This window comes from Rousettus aegyptiacus, unplaced genomic scaffold, assembly GCF_014176215.1.
Source record: "Rousettus aegyptiacus isolate mRouAeg1 unplaced genomic scaffold, mRouAeg1.p scaffold_m13_p_1, whole genome shotgun sequence".
In the NCBI taxonomy this organism is placed as follows: domain Eukaryota; kingdom Metazoa; phylum Chordata; class Mammalia; order Chiroptera; family Pteropodidae; genus Rousettus; species Rousettus aegyptiacus.
Genome location: NW_023416284.1, coordinates 73637809 through 73660830, shown reverse-complemented (window position 1 = coordinate 73660830; position 23022 = coordinate 73637809). Strand labels below are relative to the sequence as shown.

At 37.7% G+C, this 23022-nt stretch overlaps 1 non-coding gene across 1 annotated transcript; it reads right to left on the bottom strand.

The window, feature by feature from the left end:
* Nucleotides 1-15797: 15797 nt before the first annotated feature.
* Nucleotides 15798-15916, bottom strand: LOC118605572. Its single transcript, XR_004952210.1, has one exon. It is a non-coding gene; the product is annotated as a 5S ribosomal RNA (ribosomal RNA).
* Between the last annotated feature and the right edge of the window lie 7106 nt (nucleotides 15917-23022).

Genomic DNA, 23022 nt, shown 5'->3' with positions numbered 1-23022 from the left:
AAATACCTTTTACTAACTCTACCCAACATTAGAAGCTTTATAGGCTCCAAAGACTATCATGATAAACCTTGCAGGAATAAAACTTTAGGGATGTGCTTTGAACCCACAAAAGAAATTAAATGCACAGTTAAGACTGATTTTCATCATCAAGTTCCAACAGGGAATTCTCTTTAAAGACACCTCCTGCTGCCTTTATTAGAGTCTTGATCTCTTGCTGCAAATTTATATTCCTTTGTGGGTTTATGGCAGATATTGGATAACCTTTTCATCTATATTTATTAAGCAAACTATTGATAAGTCTCATTCTGCCACAGATTCATGAACAATGTTTTGGTGGCCACTCTAGTGGGAGTCTTAAGTGAGTACAACATCTTCAGGATAAGTGGCCAGCTTTCACAGGGCTATTTTTTAATGCAAAGATTAAAAATACATATTAAGATACACTTCAACTTGCTCCACAAGCCCCAATCAACCCGCAACAGTTAACAATACAAAAAGACATGTTTTTTACTCCCCGTCCACACCCTGACCATCTCCTTTTCCAGGTAGCTTCTCCCAGTTTAAGACCTTCTGTATTGAACATAGCGCCTCATTTGAAGAAATTTAGACCTAGAGACAAGGAAGGAGAGAGTTTGCCTGACTACTCTCAGATCGATTCATTGCCTTTCTGTTCACATCACGGGAGATTGCAAAGTTCATTTCTCCTGCCCCCTTGCTAACTGGCATCCAGTTAGATTTAGTCAATTAGAGGCACTGGATGGAGATTAGGGAGCAGGAGGAAAGAAGAAGAGTACTTCTCCCCCTTTGCCTCTGTTTTAGGCAGTATGCTTGGCTGTGGCTGCTCCAACTCCATAGTTGCAGCTCCTGCAGGGCAACCTCTCACTGGCTGAACCTTGCTGGAAGCCAGTTGGCGAGAGAGTCTGTGAAATGCCGTTTACAGATCAGCTCCTCGTGCATGATCTGGAGCATAACAAGGGAAGAGTGAGGACTGGATCTGAGAAAAAAAATAGCCAAATGACCAGTATGGAGGACTGAACTAAGAATCACTGGGGTCCTCTCTCGCTTGGTAGGGTGAGAAATGATAGGCGACTCTCATGTATTCATTCGATACTTATGGAGCATTTACCAGGTGTTAGGGACTGTGCTAGGTGCTAAGAATGCAAAGATCAATAACTTATCATCTCAGCTCTCACAAACAGACTTGAGTTTGAATCCTAGCTCTCCTCCCCTTCTTTTAGTTGGCTTTGGACAACTTACTTGCCCACCATAATCCTCTTTCTCCATTGTGAAACAAAAAAGTGACAGCATCTACTTCCTGAAATTGTTCTAAGAGTTACATGAGATAATTGCTTACAGTAGACATTCAGTGAGCATTTGTTGGATAAAACTGTGCCTGTGAGACAGACACTTCACAAATTAAAGTTATACTTCATTGATTTCCTCCTCTGTGCCAGGCACATACATTACTTTAATTTCTATAACAAAAATTCAAGTAGGGTAAACAAACGGTTTTAATACAATGTGGTAAGGGCTCTAACAATAGTACCTTCTGTGATGGTAACACAGTAGGGGGAACCTGTAGAGACTTCACAGAGAAATATGGAGGATGTCATCATGGAGAGGAAGAGGCAGGACCCAAAGAGGGAGGGACTGGGTCATAATAAATAACAGTAATAATGACAATAGCTGACACCAGTTGAGAGTTCACTCAATGCCAGGCTCTGGGCTGCAGCATCACCAAATCTTCCTCCATGGAACACCCTAGCTCCGACAACTGTAAAGTTGTCCATACATACCTTTACCTATCAATGCCACTTTACAGAGAAACTTTAGTTTAGAGTGCTCAACAATGTCACCCAGATGGTGGGGTCAGGATCCAAACCTGAGTGTGCCCGATTCCGTAGCCAAAGCTCCAAGGAACCACACAGTGCCTTCCTGGGTGAGTGACATATGGTTTTATTGAGAGTTAACCGGCATACAGCAACCGAGCAAATGACAAATCTGTGCACTAATATCAAACAGGCTATACAGCCTCCTTGAGGGAAACTGTGATTCTGAAGGCATTTAATTCTTTGGTAAGTCCTGCAGATTTGATTCCCTGCACAGCCCCAGCTTGAGGAAGATCTGGGGACAAAGGGCTCTGTCCTGGGGTAGGGGGAGGTGACTGAGATGAATAACAACATGCTCTCTAGAAATAAAGTGCAAGGCCTTGAGAGATGAGTTAGCCCTTTCAAGGGTTTAGTATTTGGTTTAATTATCCTTTCCAAGGTATTAAATGGCACTCTGATGATCTCCCAAATGGGAGCCACCAACTAACCTTCTTCAAGCATCGACAGTCCAGTCTTGGGCAGCTTTTCTTTAAAAGGCCAGTTGCAGGCAAGATGACTACTTTTCTGCTTAAAAGAAAGTAAGGAAAAGTGCTTAAAACTTTCCCACATTTTTTTTAATGAAAAAATACTATTTCTTATTTTTTCCTATTTCTCCAACCTTCTGTGTTGCTGGGGGAGCTGAGATATTTTGCAAATAAAAGTAAACCGTTTCTTCAAACTTCAGGGCTGTTCAATTATAAACACTGCCACCTGCAAAGTTGGAAATCAACTGCAATCTTCTTTAAAGCTTTTTCAATGCAACCGCTAACCTGTCTAGATGTTTAACTTTCAGGTTTCAAAACCTGTCAGTTAAAATTTGCTTACTGTTACTCCTTTTCTCTGAAGCTACAAGCCTGAAGAGAAATAATGTAGCAAAATGGAAACAAGGAACTAAGACTTGATAGCAACACAAAAGACCCGCTGATGGGCTGGGGTACAAGAAACTACAATCCTTGCTCTGAAAATGAATAAGGATTAGAGGGCTCATCTACTGGCGGCCTCTAATGAGGTTGCGCCTTCTCAGTTCTGAAACAAGCAGTCAATTGATCCCTTCACAAGAACACCTGGTCTATTCTGAGAAAAAAATTAGTCAAACCTGTTGTTGGCTGAGTTTACCAGTCAAATCTATTAAATTGTGGCATCGGTAGCAATGTGTAGACACAGCTCATTAAAAATACCATTTGGGGAAATCCTAAGGCAACAGGATAGTCATTACTGAACTAATTCCATTGGCCTGAAAGAGTTAATTCAACTCCTAAAGGGAAGCAATTTACTTTCTATTCCCCAGGAGGATGAGCCAGCTTCTTACGGAGCTTAATACAATGAGGCTGTTTTATACCAGTCCTCCCCTCCACTCCCTAGGCTGAAAGCCCCCTGACAGTTACAAGCCCAAGATGGGGTGTGCTGGGAGGGTCACCTCACATTCCCCTGTGCGGGCCCCTCTGGGCTGAGGCTACTGGATAATGCTGAGTAAATCCAAGCATACAAGGAATAAGCAAAGGACAAATCCCTTGACTTTGTGCATCTGGATTCCAAACACTTTCCCGGATTCTAACAGCACAGCCAGATCAATCTATAAACAAGAGTGGCTAAGGGATACCTGATTTATATGCAACCTTAGCAGTGTATCACTGGGCACAAAGTGCCAGTGTCAACAGTTCCGCACAGGCTCCAGCCTTGGCCCGATGGAGAACAGAGGTCGTGGTCCTTCTGGACCACGAGAGTCTTCAGCCAAAGAGAAAAGAGCAGGAGATGGCAGAGATTTGTTAAAGGATCGACACATTTCCTTTTGGACACTTTTTAAATTTTATTTGTTAACAATTCATTATGAAAAATGTTAAACATAGATGAAAATTCACATAGTATTATAATGCCATCTATGTATCTGTCGCCCAGCTACAACAATAACTTAGAACCAATCCTGTTTTAATTGTACCCCCATCCACTCCCTACGAGCGTGCTATCTTGAAGCAATACTCAGACTATCATTTCCTCCATAAATATTTCAGTGTGTTTCTCTAAAAGATAAGGGTTCTTTTTATTAACAAAATACAGAACAATTACTGTCCTTAAAAAAAAAAAAAACCCTTTTGACACATGTGAGAACATTATGCTAAGTGAAATCGGCCATTCACAAAAGGACAAGAACATAATTCCACTTATATGAGGTTCCTACAGTACTAAATTTGTAGAGACAAAAAGTGGAATGGTGCTTGCCAGAGGCTCAAGGGAGGAGAAAACGAGGGTTATTGTTTAATGGGTACAGTTTCAGTTTTGCAAGATAAAGAGAGTTCTGTGTTTGGACGGTAGTGATGGTAGCACAACAATATAAATGTACTCATTACCAATGGACTGTATACTTAAAACTGGTTAAGATGGTATAAATTTTATGTTAGGTGTACATATTTTACCATAATTTTTAAAATGGTAAATTAAAAATAAAACCCTCCACATTATAAATTAGGCACTGTTTCATTCGCTTATAAACGTCATAAATTTTGTTCAGTTTGTTTTCTTGAATGAAAATCTACATAAGGTATACATACTGTGGTTGGCTGTCAGATTTTTTTTAAATCTATGTTCCTCCTCTATCTGTTTTTCCCCCCATTGCAATTTCTTTATTGAAGAAACTTTTCCTATAAAGTTTCCACAGTCCAAATTTTGCTATTTTGCTGTTTTCATTCTTTGTGGAGTCTTTTGTTCTCTGTCTTCTTGACAATTGGAAGTTGGATCAGGAAAACAGATTAGATTTAAATTTGATGTTTTGGGCAAGACTCTGCATAGGTTCAACTATGCCACTATACGAGCATATGATTGACCCAAAATGTGGGTGTGCAAAGCTTAATCAGCAAACTATGATGAGCAACTTAGAATGAGCTCTCCACTATCAATAACCTTGGGACAGAAGCAGAAAAAATGAGAAGAAACATCAAAAAAATGTTTTGACAGAATTCTAGCCATCAAGGCACCTGCAATCAGTATCAGGTGAAACTGATACACATGAAACAAATAAGGAGTAAATGTAAAACTGTGCTGTGACTATAAACTCCATCTCATTCTCATGGGGTAGATAATCTAAGAAGTTTTTTAGGGAGGATAAAGTTCTCGAAACGATTCTTGAAGGACTGATAGATTCTAGAAGAAAGAAGGCTTTCGAGGAAGTGAAACTACTCAAAGAAAAGCACGAAGGCTGCCATTAGGGGCCGGGCGCAGAAGACGATTGAGATAGACTGGAAAAAGCAATATAGAGACATGAAAATCCAGCAGAGATATAAAAGGTGGAAGAAATCTATTGCTCTTTAGAGATTAAGGCAAATCAGATGTTACTTATGTTTTGACATACAGACTTTGGCAAGATTCTAAAGATCTACAAATATCGTGGTTGTTCTGAGGATCTAATTTCCAATATATTTTAATAGGAAAATTGAGGCTTCCTCTTACTGAAATCTTTTCCAAGTTGACCCTTTCTAGAGATTAAAGACATGAAGAAGAGTTTCATGAAAAACACAGCTAAAATTTGATAAGGTATTTAGGATTTGCCTCAAAATACTCTGGGAGGGGGAGATATAGATGGATATAGATGAAAAAAGATTGGCAAAGAGTTGATCATTGTTGGGGTTGAGTGATGGGTACATAGGGCTCAAAATGCTATTCTCCCTACTTTTGTGTATGTTTGAATAATAAAAAGTTATTTGTACTGTTGAGGTCAAGGGTCATTCCTACATCCCATGTTTCCAATGTTATAGAAAAAAAGGATTCACTGGACCAGAAGATGCAGAGCTTATCTCTTCTGTGACTAAGCTGTTTAACTCAGAGCCAATTACTTCACCTCTGTGGATCTCAATTCTCTTCTCTATGAAATGAGGGGAAAGGAGAAAGAACATGAGTGCCTACTATGTGCAGGAATTGTGCAATGCACTTTTTATACATGATCTCAGTAGTCAAGAGAGTGGACACACTGTTCTCTTTAGTCTCCAACATGTCTTTCCCATTCTGGGATTCCAAGATTATCCCTTTAACTTTCATTTAGTTTTTTAATATACCCATGTGCCATATACCTTGCTAGATTCTGAAGACACACAGAGAAAAGAGACAGCTCCTGTCTTCAAGGAGCTTCTGGTCTAAAAAGGCAAACGTTCTCTGAATGGAGACTGTCTACTTCAGGAAGTGTTAAATGAAGATTGTTTGTATCACCTAAAAAGACAAAAAATGGCAGACTAGTAAGGAAGATTATAAGATGACTGATAAATGTTTTAATAACTGCTGTTTATTAGGTAATAACTAAATAAGTAAGAGGCTAAATGTTTTACATTATTGATGTTGTACATCCCTACAATATGAGAAAATTGTGAAATGGTATAATGACGGAAATAGAATGCTGTGCTACAGAATCAAGCAGGAAGGACACCCATCTCACACTGAGGAGGCAAAGAAGATTTTATAGAGGAGACAATGTCTATGCTGTCTTTTTTATTATTAATTTATTTTTATTGTGATAAAATTTACTATTTTAAGTGTACCATTCAGTGGCATTAGTACATTCACATTGCTATACAAACATCACCCACATCCATCTCTAGAACTTTTCATCTTCTCAAAATGAAACTCAGTATCCTAAACACTAACTCTCTATCTTTCCTACCCCTGGCTCGTGAAAACCACCATTTTACTTTCTGTCTCTGAACCTGACTACCTTAAATACCTCACATAAGTGGAACCACAGAATATCTATCCTTTTGTGACTGGCTTATTTTGTTTAGCATAATGTCTTTAAGTTTCATTCATGCTGTGGTATGTGTCAGAATTTCCTTCCTTTTTAAGGCTGAATAATATTCTGTTGTATGGATATACCACATTTTATCCATTCATTTGTCAATGGACACTTGGGTTGCCTCTATCTTTTAGCTATAGTGCTGCTATAGCTTTCAATTCTTTTGGACAAACACTATGTTAAGTCTTAAAGAATTATAAGAAATCAAGGAAAAATGAAGAAGACAAGCATTCCAAGAAGAGTGAGCAACTTCTGCAAAGGCACAGAGAGCTGTAGTTCCATATGACTGGAAAATATAGAGAAGGTGAGTGGCGAGATACAGGCTACAAAGTGAAGCAAGGTCTAGACCCTTCAGGGCCTCATATGGGGAATGGACAGTGTGAGCAAAAAACAGCTCAAATTGAGTCCTCCTCTTCAATATTATAATTAACGTGTCCACTTTTCAAGAACAACATTTTTATAGCAAACACTTTGGGCCCTAATAGAAATGACGCTGGAAAATATACACACATTGTGATCACTCCAGTCTTACATTTCTCCCACAATAGTTCCCCTCACTCTATAGGTGTTCAATAAATAGTGATGGATTGCTCAATTTACTTACTAATTATTTATGGTCAATGAATTTATGCTCTTTCTTAAAATTTTTTGCTCAAAATAACACTCTCTAATGTATTGCTTTTATTTGACTAAAGTCTTTTCAGAATTAACTAAGCCAGAGCACAAATCGGATTATGAGATTCTGTATTCAACACTCCAGCTTGCTCTCTGTAATGCAGGATGAATCCCTTCACTTGTGATGAAAACGGTGCCAGGTAAACTCAGGGCCTACCCAGATGTGAATGATTTTATAACAATGCAACCCATAATCTATTCATTTCTATAAAGAGTCTTAATCCCATGTGAATCCAGTTACATTCTAGAGAGTTAGATGGTATGGTGTGTGTGTACGTGTGCGTGTGTGCGCGCGCGCATGTGTGTGTGTGTGTGTGTGTGTGTGTGTGTATTAGTTTAATACTCTGGTGGCATTTGGGTATTTCTCACAATGCTTATACACACTAACACCATGAATGGACAACCTGCTCTTTGGAGAGGATTCATAAATAACATCCATGTGTTATTTTCTGGTATTCATGTTTATCCATTTGTTTATAATATGAAATGATAGTAAAAATCAAGAACCACTATATTGATTTCTCAGCATAGCTCATTTTTCCAATGGAGGTTTGGTTTCTATGTTTGGTAAAGGATGGTGGTAGGAGAGTACTAGATGATGGGGATGTGCGGCCTGAATCACTTCAGTTGTTGCTTCATAGGTTGGCTTACAGACTCCAAAACACTATAAAACCAGAGCTCGGGACCCGAAGTCTTGCAACACAACTCAGTCAATGGAGGTGGAGTTTGAAGTGACCTTAATATCACAGAGCAATACAGAAAGCCAGCAATACGAACTGGTGGCCCACCAAGTAAATGATGTCCCTGAACACATTAATGAAGATGCAATGATGAGAGCAAAGGACAATCTGTTCCTAATCTTTTAGGGAGTGGTCGGTTTATACTCAAAGTTTGGTATGCAGCTCTGGTGATTATGATGTCTTAAAAGCAATTCCGAGGCATGTGGATAATAAGAATTAATTTTCATTATACTTCCTTTTATTCGGTTTCAATATTTTGATAAGTACACTGTATTCCTTAGGCTTTAACTTCAACTACATTTAAAAGAGATCCATTTTATCCCAACACCACCAGTCCGAAATAACTTAAAGAAGATAATAGTTTCTCTCAAATATAAGCACAACTATAGGCAGTTAGGGATGGCGTGAGGGGAGGCTTTGCCATTCTGCCACCCCCAGATGTTGTACTGCCCTCATGGCCAAAGATGGCTCACTACCAAGTTCTTGTTACAAGCCACACAGGAGAAGAAGATAGGAAGAAGTGGTGTATCCCCTCCCTGTAAGGATGCATTTCAGAAGTGGCACTTCCAATGGTCAGGATTCATCATAAGGTCACAAGAAATTGCAAAGCTTGCTAGAGATGTTGTCACTATGAGTGACGATAGGGTTCTATGACAAGGAAGAAGGATGGAGCATCTATTGGGGATCCCTAGCAATTTCCGCCACATATGTTTTACTTTTTCTAAATTAAAAAAGAAAAATTGATACTCAAGGAGGGAAAATGCTCACACACTTACCTGGTCAACGCTCACTCATCCCTCTTGTCTCAGCTTAAAAGTCACTTCCTCAGAGAAGCCTACCTTGAGTTTTTCCTTTCCTTTCCTTTATCCCCCATAGCCCCATCTAGATTAGGTCTCCCTGTTATTCTCTGTCAACAGTACTTCTCTCAGAGCACTTACCAGGGTTGCAATTAATGACCCACTGATATGACTATCTGTATAATGTCTGCCTTCTGAATGAGAGACACTCTAAGCTCTGTGAGGACAGGAACTGAATCTGTCTTATTTCACATGAACCCTTGTAAGCACTCAAGGCAAATTTTTCAAATCGATTCAAAATGAATGGAAAGGCAAACGGTATGCTCAAGGTCACATGATTAGTAAAGAACCAAGGTCGGAACTGGGTCTTCAAACTTTTATGCTCTTATCATATATCTTTTACAGGTGACTAAACAAAGCCCTGAAAGACAAAGTCACTACCTGACCTTGCGCAGTAATTAGTGGCGGGACAAGGCCTGGAATCCAGAATACTTAATGTGCAGCCCAGTTCTCTTTTCACTGTAACATAATAGTGCTTTTTTTTTCCAAACCCAAGGAGCAACTATCTCAGAAAAAGTCAAGATGCTCACAAAAAGATTTTTGATCATAGATGTAAACAATTCACTTAAACTCATTTTGATTTTTAAAAAATAAGAAGGGGGAGGAAAAAAAATTATAAAAAAGTTTAAAAAGTTAATTAAAAAAATAAAAATAAATAAGAATAATCATATGTAATATGTGAAACTTGCTTCTATTCCAGATTGGGGGGGAAGCTATAAGATATATTTGGGGTTACAATTGGGCAAATTTAAGTACAGACTGTATATTAGATGATAATTATTAAATAAATGTTAACAATACAATGACCTTGGATGTGATCATTGTATTGTGGTTAAGTAGAAGAATATCACTTTTCTTAGGCCAAAGGATTAGATAACATGAGGAGGGAGAAGTATTGTGATGGCTACATACAGAGATAGGATCTCACATTTGAGTTCAGCTTGGAAGACAGTATAGGTCTTTGTATGGGGAAGCAGTTTATCTCTTCCTCCTGGGGAATAAGTGGCATCTTGATCATCACATAAGTTACTATTGATTGATGTTATTATTTTGATCAGAAGGAAGTAAGGCATGGATGAAAAATTTTATGTAATTCATTTGCTGACAAATTATAATAGTACGACTACTTTTTAAAAATTTTCTTTGTACATCCTGAATTGGTTCTTTCAGGGAGTACATTACAAGAACATGTTATAAAATATTCTGTTGCTTTTAAAACATAATTGACCTCACCAGAGAAGACCATTCTTGGCATCCAATTCTCATACAATGTTTTCTTTGTCTCTAAGAACCATTTATGTTTAACACGTGCTGTCTCAAAGAATAGCAAGAATTCTTAAACAATTGAAGCTCTAATCTCTATGATTGTTCTCTAGAAATGGAAATGCAAATCACAATATTCCGAACTAAAGAATAATGTAACTAGTATGTCTCCCAAGTGTTTTGGTTTCTCCTGCCTTCTCCCCAAACTTCAATCACCAACTTTACTATTCCAAAGTTACAAAATTCTAATTTTATAAATAAAGCACTGAAAAGGAAAAAAAAAATGAAATGAAACTTTAAATTTCACAAAGATGGTAAGAAGACTCAAAGATTATCTATTAACAATAATGGCCATTTAACACTAGAATAAGCAACTAAAGAAAGTTCCATAGTCTCCATCCCTATAGAGCACTAAAAATAAACAGGATGACCTAACACATGCTTCACATGATTTGTGTTCTCTGATGTTTTGGGCAGGAGTCTTGACCACACCTCTAACATTAACATTCTATTAAAAAATTAAAGCAGACCACAAAGGTGAGGAATTGTGTGTGTGTGATATTTCTGTATATATAAATATCAAAGGAGTAGTCAGATTCAGAGATCAAAATAAGTGATCCTAGATGATCTCTAAGCCTGAGATGGGTTGAGGCGGGGACAGGACTTTTACTGTTGATTAGTTGGGGAGCAAGCATGAGGGAAAATAGCCCACTTTGTCTACTTCTCTAGCATGTTTTCATCAGTCTTAAAGATAGGCCCAACATATTACCTTTTATTTAACAAGGCTCTACATACAAGATATGAGAAAGAGGAACTTCGACTGTGCTCAGAGGAAGCAAAAAAGATGCCGATAGAATTGATCTGAATAGAAATGTTCATCACTGCTATCTTGAGAAAAGCTTCCAGATACCCAGAGAACTCATTAATTTATGGTCACTCACAAAATAAAAAGCCATAAGACTAACAATATTTAGGGAGTCTTTATAATTAATGTAAGGGAACATCCAGAAGGAAAAAGTCATAAATCATTTTAGAATATTAAAAAGTCTAATAAGGGAAGTTGATTAGTTTTTGTCCTCATTTTTGGGAGATCCACTTTAAGAATGAGGGCAGACTTAAAGCACCTCTTTTTTCAAAGACTAGGAGCACAGGAGAAAATGGAAAATACCAACTGCTATCTATTAAATGTTTGCATCTCTCCTCAAATTCATATGTTGAAACCTATTCCCCCAGGTTGATGGTATTAAGAGGTGGAGACTTTGGGAAATGAATGGGATTAATGCCCTTGTAAAAGAGACCCTCGAAAGTTTCCCCCTCTCTTCTTTCGTGTGAGGACACAGGGAGAAGACAGCTGCCCATATATGAACCAGGGCACAGGTCCTTACCAGACATCAAATCTGCCAGTGCCTTAATCTTGGACTTCCCAGCCCCTAAAACTGATAAATAATTTTCTATTATTTGTAAGCCACCCAGTCTATGGTATTCTGTTATAGCAATAGGAACAAACTCAGACACCAGCTAATCTGGAAACACTCCACTTACACAGTCACATGCATGTTGCTGAGTTTATGACATTACTATCTTCCATTTTCACCCAATGCACCTGCATTAATTCCCTAGAACTGCCATAACAAACTACTACAAACTGGGTGGCTTAAAACAACAGAAATTTATTTTCTCACAGTTCTGGAAGCTAGAAGTTTTAAACTGAGGTTTCGGCAGAGCTATGTTCTCTTTCCTAGCTCCTGGTAGTTGCTAGCAATCCTTGGTGTTCCTTGGTGCTATAGTCTGAATGTTTGTTCCCTCTCAAATCTATACGTGTTGAAAATCTAACCCCAAAGGTGATAATATGAGTACATGGGGCCTTTGGGGGTTATTAAATCATAAGGATGGACCCCTCATGAATGAGATTAGTGCCTTATAAAGAGGCTCCAGAGAGATCCCTAATCCCTTCCATGAGAGAATACAATGAGAAGTTTGTGACCCAGAAAAGAGCCCTCACCCAACCATGCTGGCACTCTGATCTTGGTCTTCCAGCCTCCACAACTATAAGAAATAAATTTCTATTCTCTCTAAGTTACCCAGTCCATGGTGCTTGATTACAGCAGCTCAAACAGACTAAGACACTTGCAGCTGCATCGGTCCAATCTCTGCCTCTATCATGACATGGCATCTTCTCTGTGTGTCTGTGTCTTCACATAGTGTTCTCCTCTCTGAGTTATCTGTCTCTGTATCATTTTTCCTCTTCTTATGTAGACATCAGACATTTTGGATTTAGGGGCCACCCTAATCCAGTTTGATTTCAGCTTAACTAATTTTTTTTTTTAGGTGAGGCAACCCTTGGTTGACCTCACAGATTGCAAGAACCTTGTTAGTTTACGATCTTTTTTTTTTTTTTTTTTTTTTTTTTTGCCTATAGCACCTGGTCTTCTTAGGAGGTCTCCCGTCCAAGTACTAACTAGGCTCGACCCTGATTAGCTTCCGAGATCACACAGGATCTGGCTTGTTCAGGTCAGGGTAGCATGGCCAAAGACCAGCTTAACTTATATCTTAATTCATCTGCGAAGGTCACATTCACAAGTACCAGGAGTTAGGACTTCAACATATCTTTTGGAGAGACACAATTCAACCTACAACAACAATAAACAGTCAATTGATCTGTTGATTGGTACCATATTAATTAGGTATTTACATAACGGCTCCAGGCCCTATGGGTTAAATAGAAAAATCTAGGCCAAAGATGTTATTTTCCCCTCGAGAAATTGGAGGTGGGCGGTTATTATAAAAATAATTTAAAAGACCATTAAGTGCTATAAAAACTCACATCAGTACTGTTTACAAGGTTAAAAATGGGGGGGGGGGCACCTAATCATCCAATTAAAAGGGTGTGTAAAAGTAGGAGGGCCAATGCAATCCTTGTTTGCCCTGGACTTCCCAATAAAAGTGGTATGTCCTGAGAACCCTCTCAGACCTAGGCAAATGGCGATGGTTGGTCACCTTATGGCACTACAGGTGAATACTATGCAATTTTCATTTTAAAAATTTACTAACAAAGATTTTTAAATGATATAAAAATTTTGTAATATAATGTTAAGCAACAAAAAAGAACAGAATTCAAAATGTTATAAGCGGTATCATTGTAATCACGAAAATTACAAAAAAGTTTCGGCAAAAAATAAAAAAAAACTGATACAAGATATGCCAAAAGATTAACTGCAGTTGCCTCTGTATAGTGGGATTAGGGGAAGTTTTCTTGTTTTCTTCTTTACACTTTCTTCAGTGTAACTCTTCAAATTTTCTATTGATGAATATGTATTGCTTAATCAGGAAAAAGATTAAGGGAAAAAGTAATAAATTTCTGGATGGAAATTAGCCTTCTAAATTTCTACTACTTCTACTCCCAGAGAATAATTAAAATAACAGCTCTTAATGAGTATTTACTTCATGCCAAACACTGCTATTCATTTAATCATTATTCCTTACAATAAAACTTCAACCTAAGTACTGATATTATCATCATCTTTCATATGAAGGCTCGCAGAGGTGAAATAACTTACTAGCTGGAATGTGGAAGCGCTACATTCAAGCCCCTAATCTGAACTACTGCTCTCTCCTCTGAGAGAGCCTTACTACATGATCAGAAACTGCAACAGCATTTCTGGGTCACCCTGCTGCTTCCTCCAGCAGGGTGGAGGTTCCTTCAAGCTACACAAATGAAAGCCGGCTTAAGACGAAAGGGGGTAGAAAATGAAGAGGGGAAGAAAAGGAAGTTATTAACAGGAAAAGCAAATTCTGCGCAAGAACTGAAAAACTAATCAATTATATCACGTGGCTGATGTCATGATTAGCATTTACATGCTACTAATAATGTACATCCTGAGTATTGACCCAAACTAAATGATAGTTAAAAACTAGTGGGAGATTGAGAAGGGCAAGAAGTGTGTGTATCCTGGGGTGAGCTGTGAGAGAGAGCTACGGTCTTAGTTCTCTATCGGGAAATCAACTGATGAGTCCTAAAACTAAAAACTCAAGAAGTAAACATATAACTTATTATTTAAATTATGAAGATGAATACTGAAATAATCAACTAAAAATGTTGGAGGTTCTGGGGAGCAGGAAATAGGTAGGGATGATCAGGGGTTGCTATTTTTAGAATAAGCCTTGTAGAAGTATTGCATTCTTTAAATTATGTGCATGTATAATTTTAATAAAAATAAAAACAGAAGAAAAATTAAAATACGGTAAACATTCATGTGCTTATCTTTGTACTTGTGATAAAATATTTTACAAAAAGTGAGATTTGGAGGTCAATAAAAATGCATATTTTAAATTTTGATACATGTTGTACCACTGGTATCTAGAAAGGTGAGATAAATTTCAATTACAAGTCACAAATACATGATATTTATTTCTCTACTTTATTGCCAAGTTTTTTCCATTTTTTATCTGACAATATGATGGAAATAGTATGATATTTCATTTGCATTCTTTAATTATTATAGTCATTTCTCTCACTAATAAGTATGTAAATGTGATTATTATTGGTTCTTTCTTTTTATTCTTTTATGAATTGCCTGCTTACATTCCTTGCCATTTTTCCTGCTTTTTCTTATTGATATATAAAGAAGTCTTTGTCTATTATCAATATTAACCTTATGTTTGTCACACACTCTGCAAAAATTTTTCCAAATTTGTCTGGACATTTTGTTGCTTATTTAGAAAATTTTTCTTTATCTCAAAATTATTTTTCAATCATTTTTATTTTATAGTACTTTTATATTTCATTTTTAAAGTTGTATTTTTGACCCATGTGAGTTAATGTTGACAGTTAAAAGTGAGATGCTGATAAATCATCCATTTTTGAATAGTTCCTAAGTGTCTTAAGTTAGGAGGAGAGCTCCTCTTCCCTACGTATGTAGCAAAAGCAAACATTGTGATTTCTGGATTCTCATTTATTGTTTTTTCCCCTTATTTTAGTAGAAATTAGAAATATCTTACCCTTATTTTAATTTTTTATTACATTTTAATAAAATGTGAATTCACATTTCATAAAATATAAATAAAAAAATTTATTTACTTGAAATTAAATTAAGGTTCAATAATTTTTAGCTTTGAGACTGTGTGTTTATTTTATGTGTTCTTACTACTATAGTTTTTAAAGTCTCAGAATGGTAAGCATTTTTTAGAATTGATAGTATGGTGAGATTTAGAGGAGGAGGATTTTAGGTGCTTTTTTGGTCAGTAGTTAGGATAAGTTCATCTCATGTTTTTGCTACTGTTAGTTATTGATAGAGTGGGAAGAAAAGAAGGGGAATTTTGTTATAAGATATCTCTGCTTCTAAACCACGACTTTACAAGAAATAGTAGATAAAATAGTTTCTTCACAATGATGATCAAAAATAACGGAACGTTCTTACTAACTTCTGACGTTCCCCATCTGGGTGTGTGCTTTGTAGGACTTGTGTTGTAGATCAATTAGAAATGGCCAGAAACATAAGCATAATTCTCTTCACAGACACATATATGCATAAAAGAGAAACCTAATGAGGTGGTCTGTAGGCTGAAGAAGGAAATTGTATGTTCTTTTTTTTATTTTTTATTTATTTTTATTTTTTATTTTTTATACCTACAGCACCTGGTCTTCCTAGGTGGTCTCCCATCCAAGTACTAACCAAGCCTGACCCTGCTTAGCTTCTGAGATCAGACAGGATCAGGTGTGTTCAGGGTAGCATGGCTGTAGACTTTGTATGTTCTTAAATAAGAGAAAACCTAGTAACTGAAAAACAGGAAGAAATGTCTACCCACAAATATTTGGAAAAGTTTTTTATTTTTTAATTATGGCTGACATTTAATATTATATTAGTTTCAGGTATACGGCATAGTTGGTAGTCATTTCTATAACTTACAAAGTGATCCCCCTACCCCAATAAATCTAGTACCCAACTGACACCATACACAGTTAATACAATATTATTGATTATATTCCCTATGCTGTATTTTATATCCCTGTGACTATTGTGTAACAGCCAATTTGTACTGCTTAATCCCTTCACATTTTCACCCAGCCCCTCAATCTGCTCCCATCTGGCAACCATAACTTTGTTCTCTGTATCTTTGAGATTTTTTTGTCTTGTTTATTTGTTTATTTTGTTTTTAAAATTCCACTTATAAGTGAAATTATATGGTACTTATCTTTCTCTATCTGACTTATTTCACTGAACATAAAGCCCTCAAGGTCCATCCATTTGTTGCAAATGGGAAGATTTCATTCTTTTTATGGTCAAGTAATATTCCATTGTATACATGTACCACATCCTCTTTATCCAATCATCTATTGATGGACACTTAGGTTGCTTCCATATCTTGGCTATCATAAATGATGCTGCAATGAACATAGGGATGCATATGTCTTTCTAAATTAATGATTTATATTTTTAGGATAAATACCCAGAAATAAGATTGCTGGGTAATGTGTCTACCCACAAATTTTACTAATATTAATTGAATTTTGGAACAAAGTATTTTTAAAACTGCAGTATGATGGAGTAGATATGCAATAACTGGCATGATTATTTCATTAACTTGTTAGAAAAATCAATTCAGTTTAACTTAAACATTAGCGGAGTGTCTATTATGTGCCAGACACTGTGCACATAATAGGCCTGGGATCATGAAAACGAATGTGGCATGATCCCTAAACTAAATGGACTTAGAATTTGGGAAATTCCATCAATTTCAATATTCAGAGCAATTGCTATATCAGATGGATGCACCAAGTCCTATGAAGATAGAGTAGTGGGGATTTAGAGCAACCTACAGATTTAGAGAAAGCTTCTGGGAGGAACTGATGCCTGAATAAGAGTTAGTCAGGGGAAAACATGTGTGGGCAAAGCCACCACACATAAAATCATATGATGTTCACAGAAGGATTACAAGAAGTTTACTATTAACAAAAGCAACAAAACAAAGAAGTGAATAGGTGGGAAATAAGTCTGGAAAAGTAGACAGACCCTGAAGAACCTGTCATTTTTAGAATGTATTCCATATGTAGTAAGGAGGAGCCATAAAAGATATGAGCTAAAGTTCAGATAGTAGTAAGTTCCTTGATGTCTCTGTGCTCCAGTTGCCTTGCCTCTAAAATAAGTGAATAAGAATAGATAGTTTTTCAAGTCTTTTTGTATTCCGAAGTCCATAAGTCTATAAATAAAAACATACTCATAATTATTGATGTGCTTCATCAATTGACTTGTTTTGAAGGGGATCAGAAAATGCCACCCCAAAATAAGCCACTTTGTCATAAGAGTTGGTACGAAAGCAATTAAGTAGTAGCAAATGCAGGAGTTTTTTGCCTTCCCGCCACCTGCCTTTGTGAAGGTGCTTCCCCTACCCTTTCTCACAAAGGAGAAAAACAACCAACCATTATGTCTAGAGACAGAAAGTCAGTACTAACAAAGGTCTGAGCAAATATATCTTACTAAAATAACCCTTATTTTCTACTAGTTTCCCTGGCATATTTGCCTTCCCACAATTTACCACCCTTAGGAGCTCAAACGCTTTCCTTTTTCTTGTTACCTCTCCATAATTTATCACCCTGTGTTAAGATGGTATGTAGGCCCCATATTCTAACTACCCTTTGAGTTATTCATCACTTAGTGCTTCCACATGCATGTGTGTAGGATGTGTAAACAAACTGTATTTTATTCTCCTGTTAATGGCTTTTATTGGTTTAATTTGTGGCCCCTGAGTGCTGAACTTAAGAGGGCAGAGAAAAAAGTTTTATTTCCTATCGTACAGTTCCTGTATTTAAGTCAATCCTCGTACAGGGGGCAAAAATAAATAAATAAAATTAAAAATGGCTATCTTAATAATAATAGTCGAATTGTGACAGAGACATAGGAAAGGAAGACCATGTCAAAACAGAGGCAAAGATTGGAGTTATGATCCCACAAGCCAAGGAATAGCTGGGGTCACTGGAAGCTGGAAAAGAACGAGGAAGGAGTCTTTTCTAGAGCCTTCAGTGGAAGAGTGACCCTCTTGTCACTTGATTTTAAATGTCCAGACTCTAGAACTAGACATGAGAGAATAAATTTTTATTGTTTAAGCCACTTAGTCTGTAACTTTATTACAGAAGCCCTCGGAAACTCATACAACCCCTATGCTATCACTATCTGAGAGGAGAAGAATATGGGAAGAGAGATGTCAGAGAATTCCAGGACGAGAGGTGGATTCTCGGGGTTGGGGAAGGATAGAGGCTGCCCCTTTACAGATGTGTTTTAAGGTCTTACTTGAAGCCCATACCCTGATTTGAATAAGCCTTTTCCCCACCCCTGTCCACACCATGGCTGTCATAAGTCACTGATTGTGAGACTATGTCATGTTCATATTCTCAACTCACTTTGAAAACATCATCCATGATAAGAGACATTGGCCAGGCCCCGTGTGTATGTGTGTGGGGACTGTGGTTGGGCTGGAGGGAAGAATGGAGACTATTTAGAACAGACTCTTCTAACAAAAGAGTAACTCCATTGTGCCCTCTTTGTGCTCTGTGCCCAATTGTTTCCTGCCCAGAGAAGTTGCCTGTCTTGTCCTACCCTTGACACTCTTTGATAAAACAAAGAAGAGGTATCGTTATGCTAGAAACTGGTTAACATTTGGTAATTGAGCAGCAGCAAATACATTTAATCAACAAATTTTTTAAAAGAAAAACTTAAAAATAAAATAAAACTGTAATCATAATATAATAAGACTAAGAATTCAGGTTTAGAGTTAGATAAATTCTTGACCCAAGGGATTTTAAGCAAGACATTTAACCTCTCTAAATTTCAGTCTCCTTATCTGTAAAACATGGCTAAAATGCAGTTCATAAAATTGTTGAAGTATTGAATGAGATGATATCTACAAGTACTGTACTAATCATGACTCTCTAGGTTCAGATATTAAAAACCCAGTTAAAATTATTTTTTTAAACAGGAATTTATTGGTTCCAATAAACAGGGAAGTCCATGGATATGACTGACTTGAAAAGATTCTTACCTGTGATCAACGGTTCTTGCTCTTTCTGTTTCTCTCTTCATTTCTTGGCTATTCTTAACCCTATATATTGGTTTCATTCTCTTTCTACAATAGGTTTCTTCTTCTTTTTTATTAAATTTATTAGGGTGATATTGGCTTTTTCTATTATAAGGAAAATGTCCACCAATACTGCCAGTCACTTCACATCCAAGCCTAGCAGTTCTAGTAATATAAGAAAGCTCCCTCCTCCCAGGGTCCATATATCATTCCTAAGTAAGGACTCTGATTGGACCTGCTTGGGTCATGTGTTCACCCCCATTACCAGACTGACTGACAGGCCTGAGAGGGACCAGAATGAGAGCAGTCATCCATGCAAGTCACATGCTCCCGGAGAATTTTAAAGCATGTTGGCAGCTTTATGTACAGGGAAATCATGCATGTAAATAAATCTATGGACATATGCCAAACTATTTTCTTTCTAGTAGAATTATGATTTGTCTGTTTGCTTTTTTATGCTTTCTGTATTTTCCAAACTTTCCACAAGAAACTGTATGAATTTGATAAGGGATCGAAATTACAAAAAGGAATTAGAAATATTTCTCTGATAAGACCAGAGAATCTACAAACAAAGTCTTCATCTGGGAGACTTAGGATATGTCACAACGCACATGAAATGTATGAGAAAATTTCCCATTTTCAAGTTGTAATGTGATTAATTGTACTATATTGGAGACAAAGTCATCCTGTAAGAATAGAAGCGGGATGGGGGGAGAGAATCACCTGGTAGAGGAGGGAGTTTCGCACAACTCCCACAGAAAGGAATGTCAGTATGCCCCCATTGTTGATCAAGTCAGCCTGCTCAAGGCAGAGTCCTGGTTCCAGTGGGGGGCATGTTACACAGAAAACTCCCTGGAGGGAAGAGAAAATAATGTGCTATTTCCCTGTAGAGGTCTGTTGCTCCTTCTCCCCTTTGCTCTCATTGTCTGCTCTTTAAGCCCTCTCCAGAACTGAGCCTTGGTCTCCTGCATGTACCTACCTATTCTGGAGATGGACAACCCTGGTTCTCCAGCCAAGATAAATTTCAGGTGAAACCTACTAACGGGTGTAGGGGAGGAAAAATAATTTTATCTCTACCTTCTAGGTTCTATGGCTGAAAAGTAATAAAAAACAGATTAAAAGAAAAACAAAGTTTAATAATATTTTACATGGGAGAGATCCAGGATAACTGAGCAACTCCTAGAAATGACCCAAGCAACCATGTTAAATACCATATTCAAGTAAAAACAAAAGAAAGATGTTGAAGGGTAGAGAGGCCAGTTATGAGAGTTTATCGGAAAAAGTTGTGTGCAGATTTATATCTGGCGTCTCCTCTTGATGAGAGTTTCTTGTGATTTAGAGTCATCCTTCTCTTCCTGGTAGACAGGGGGATACCTTACAACTGGAGATGTTCTTTATACATGTAAATTTCCCTTTTGAAAAAGGTAATTTTTACTGTTTTTAAAGCTTCTCCAGTGTCTGCTTCTTCTCAAAAATAATCAGCTTAAAATAATTCTTATGCCAAAGAGGCATATTTTGGAGTGGCGGTGCTACCCTTTACTGACATTTTTATTTTTGTATGTATTTAAGAAACTAGGAGGGAGCCAGTGTGCATATGGTATCATACAAGAGGGGAGAGTAGAGTGAGATGAGCTAGAAGAGGTGAGCAGTGATTTGTTGGCAGGTTATTCCAAGTGAAAGGGAAAGCCAGTAAAGGGTATCTTAGCCTGGGTTCAAGGAGACAATAGAGCCTGAAATAAAAACCTACCTTCAAGTAGTTTACTTGAAATGATCCCAGGAAAAAGGAGAGATGGAGAGATTAAGGCAGGGAAAGATGAAAAAGCAATGTGTTTAAAGTGCTGCTTACAACAGAAGCAACGGAGCTTCCTTTACTAACCTCCTGAGGAGCATAAAGCAAGCCTTCCAGAATTGGAATCCTAATGGACTAGAGGTGGGACTGTTTATCCTTTGCTTCAAGCTTCCTACTGTGTGTAAATTTGGAGGAATTCCCAAACAGGAAGCAAATTCCCCATTCACAGGTGTGCCCAGCAGGTATCCACTATCTTATGAATCGACTTAAAGCCCATCTGGGGCTACCCACCCCAGCCACAGCTGAAAACAAAAATGAGGCTGAGAGGAGAGGATGGGAAGCATCTGACACAAAGGGGTTTGGGTAGAGGAATAATGAAGTCCAATTATTATTTAAAGCTAAGGGAAAACATAAAGTAACCTAGCAAGAGTTTCATTCTCCCAGTATCTGTATATCACTAAAGGGATAAAGGACAAGAGGGTCCAATGACTAAATCCTGGGTGTTTCTAAGATTCAGAGGCCAGGTAGAATATCAGTTCAGAATGTACTTGATGGCACTTGTAGAGTCTAAAACAGATGGGCGTGTTCTTCTCACATAATGTAAAGTCCGGAGCTGGGCAGCCCAAGGATGGTGCAGCTGACCAATTATAGTTTTGGAGACCCAAGTTCTTGTATCTTCCCCTTCTGCTATCTTTACATGTAGGCCTCCATCCTCAAGCTGTGGCTTTATGGTCACAAGATAGTAGTTGCACTTTTAATAGGCAACCACAATTCATGTAGGAAGGAAGGGCACAGGACAAGTCAGCCTTTTTTATCAATAAATGAAAGCTGTCCTAGAAGCCTTCACTCGACCAACTTCTTCATTGGCCAGAACTATAATACATATCCACCCTAATTCCAAGTGAGTCCAGGTGGGTACTTTGCTATCCTGAGTAGCACTGGGGTAGTACTCATAGGGAAGCAGGAAGGAATGGCTATTGCACACACAGCTGGTAGTATGTGCCACCAGCAGATAAAAAAGAACCTGTGAGGGAGACTGAGGAGTGGCAAGAGAGGTAAAAAGGGAGACATTCTTTCAAGAAGGCTGGGTCAGATATTCCTTAAATATTCCTTAAATATCTGAAAAAGATAGGGGCAAGGGTGGGGAGAGGGAAGTCCAGTGGATTTGACAACACGAAGGTCATCAGGGACAATGACAAGAGCAGGTTCAGAACAAGATGAGCAATAGAAATATGCTGAGGAGAGAATGGGATCTAAGGAAGTGGGGACTAGTTTTATCTTAGAAGTCTGACTTCAAAAGGGGTAGTTGGGGAGGAGAAAGGAGCAAAAAGAGAAGGATGTCTTAGAAAGGAAAATAATGTTTATCTTACTAAACTGTTTTTAAGATATGACAGATAGCAAATAGCTTTAATATCTATTTTAAAACATTAAGGTTAAGGGTATCATAAGACTATTCCTTCCCAAAGCTATATAGTACAGTGCAGAGAATAAATTTTGGAATTAGTTAGGTTTAAATCTTAATTCTGCCTCTGACAAGCTCTGTGATCTTAAGCCAGTTGCTTAACCTCTCTAGATCTGTGTGCTTACAAGTGAAATGGGACAATCATGCCTACCTCAAAAGCTGTGAAAGAGCAGATGCATGTAAAGAGCCTATCACAGTGCTCGGCACATAGTAAATCATCATTAAGTGGCACTAACATCCTTTTTGGAGGTCAGATCTAGCATTTATATATCAAGGGTCTAAATGAAATTCCCACGAGACAGAGTATAACAAATGCTTAATAACATTTGTAATTTCCTTTGAGCCAAAGCACAGGAAGACATCAAGCCCCATATAGCCATCCTACATAATACATACAACCCAAGTTACTCCCTCATGTTTCCCTATTTGTAACACGGCAGAAAATCATGTACCTGCTTGTCTCTCTGAGGCTCAAAGTATAGCCAGAGGGCTGAGCAGCAGCTGAGCATCTGCCTCCTCCTTGAAATT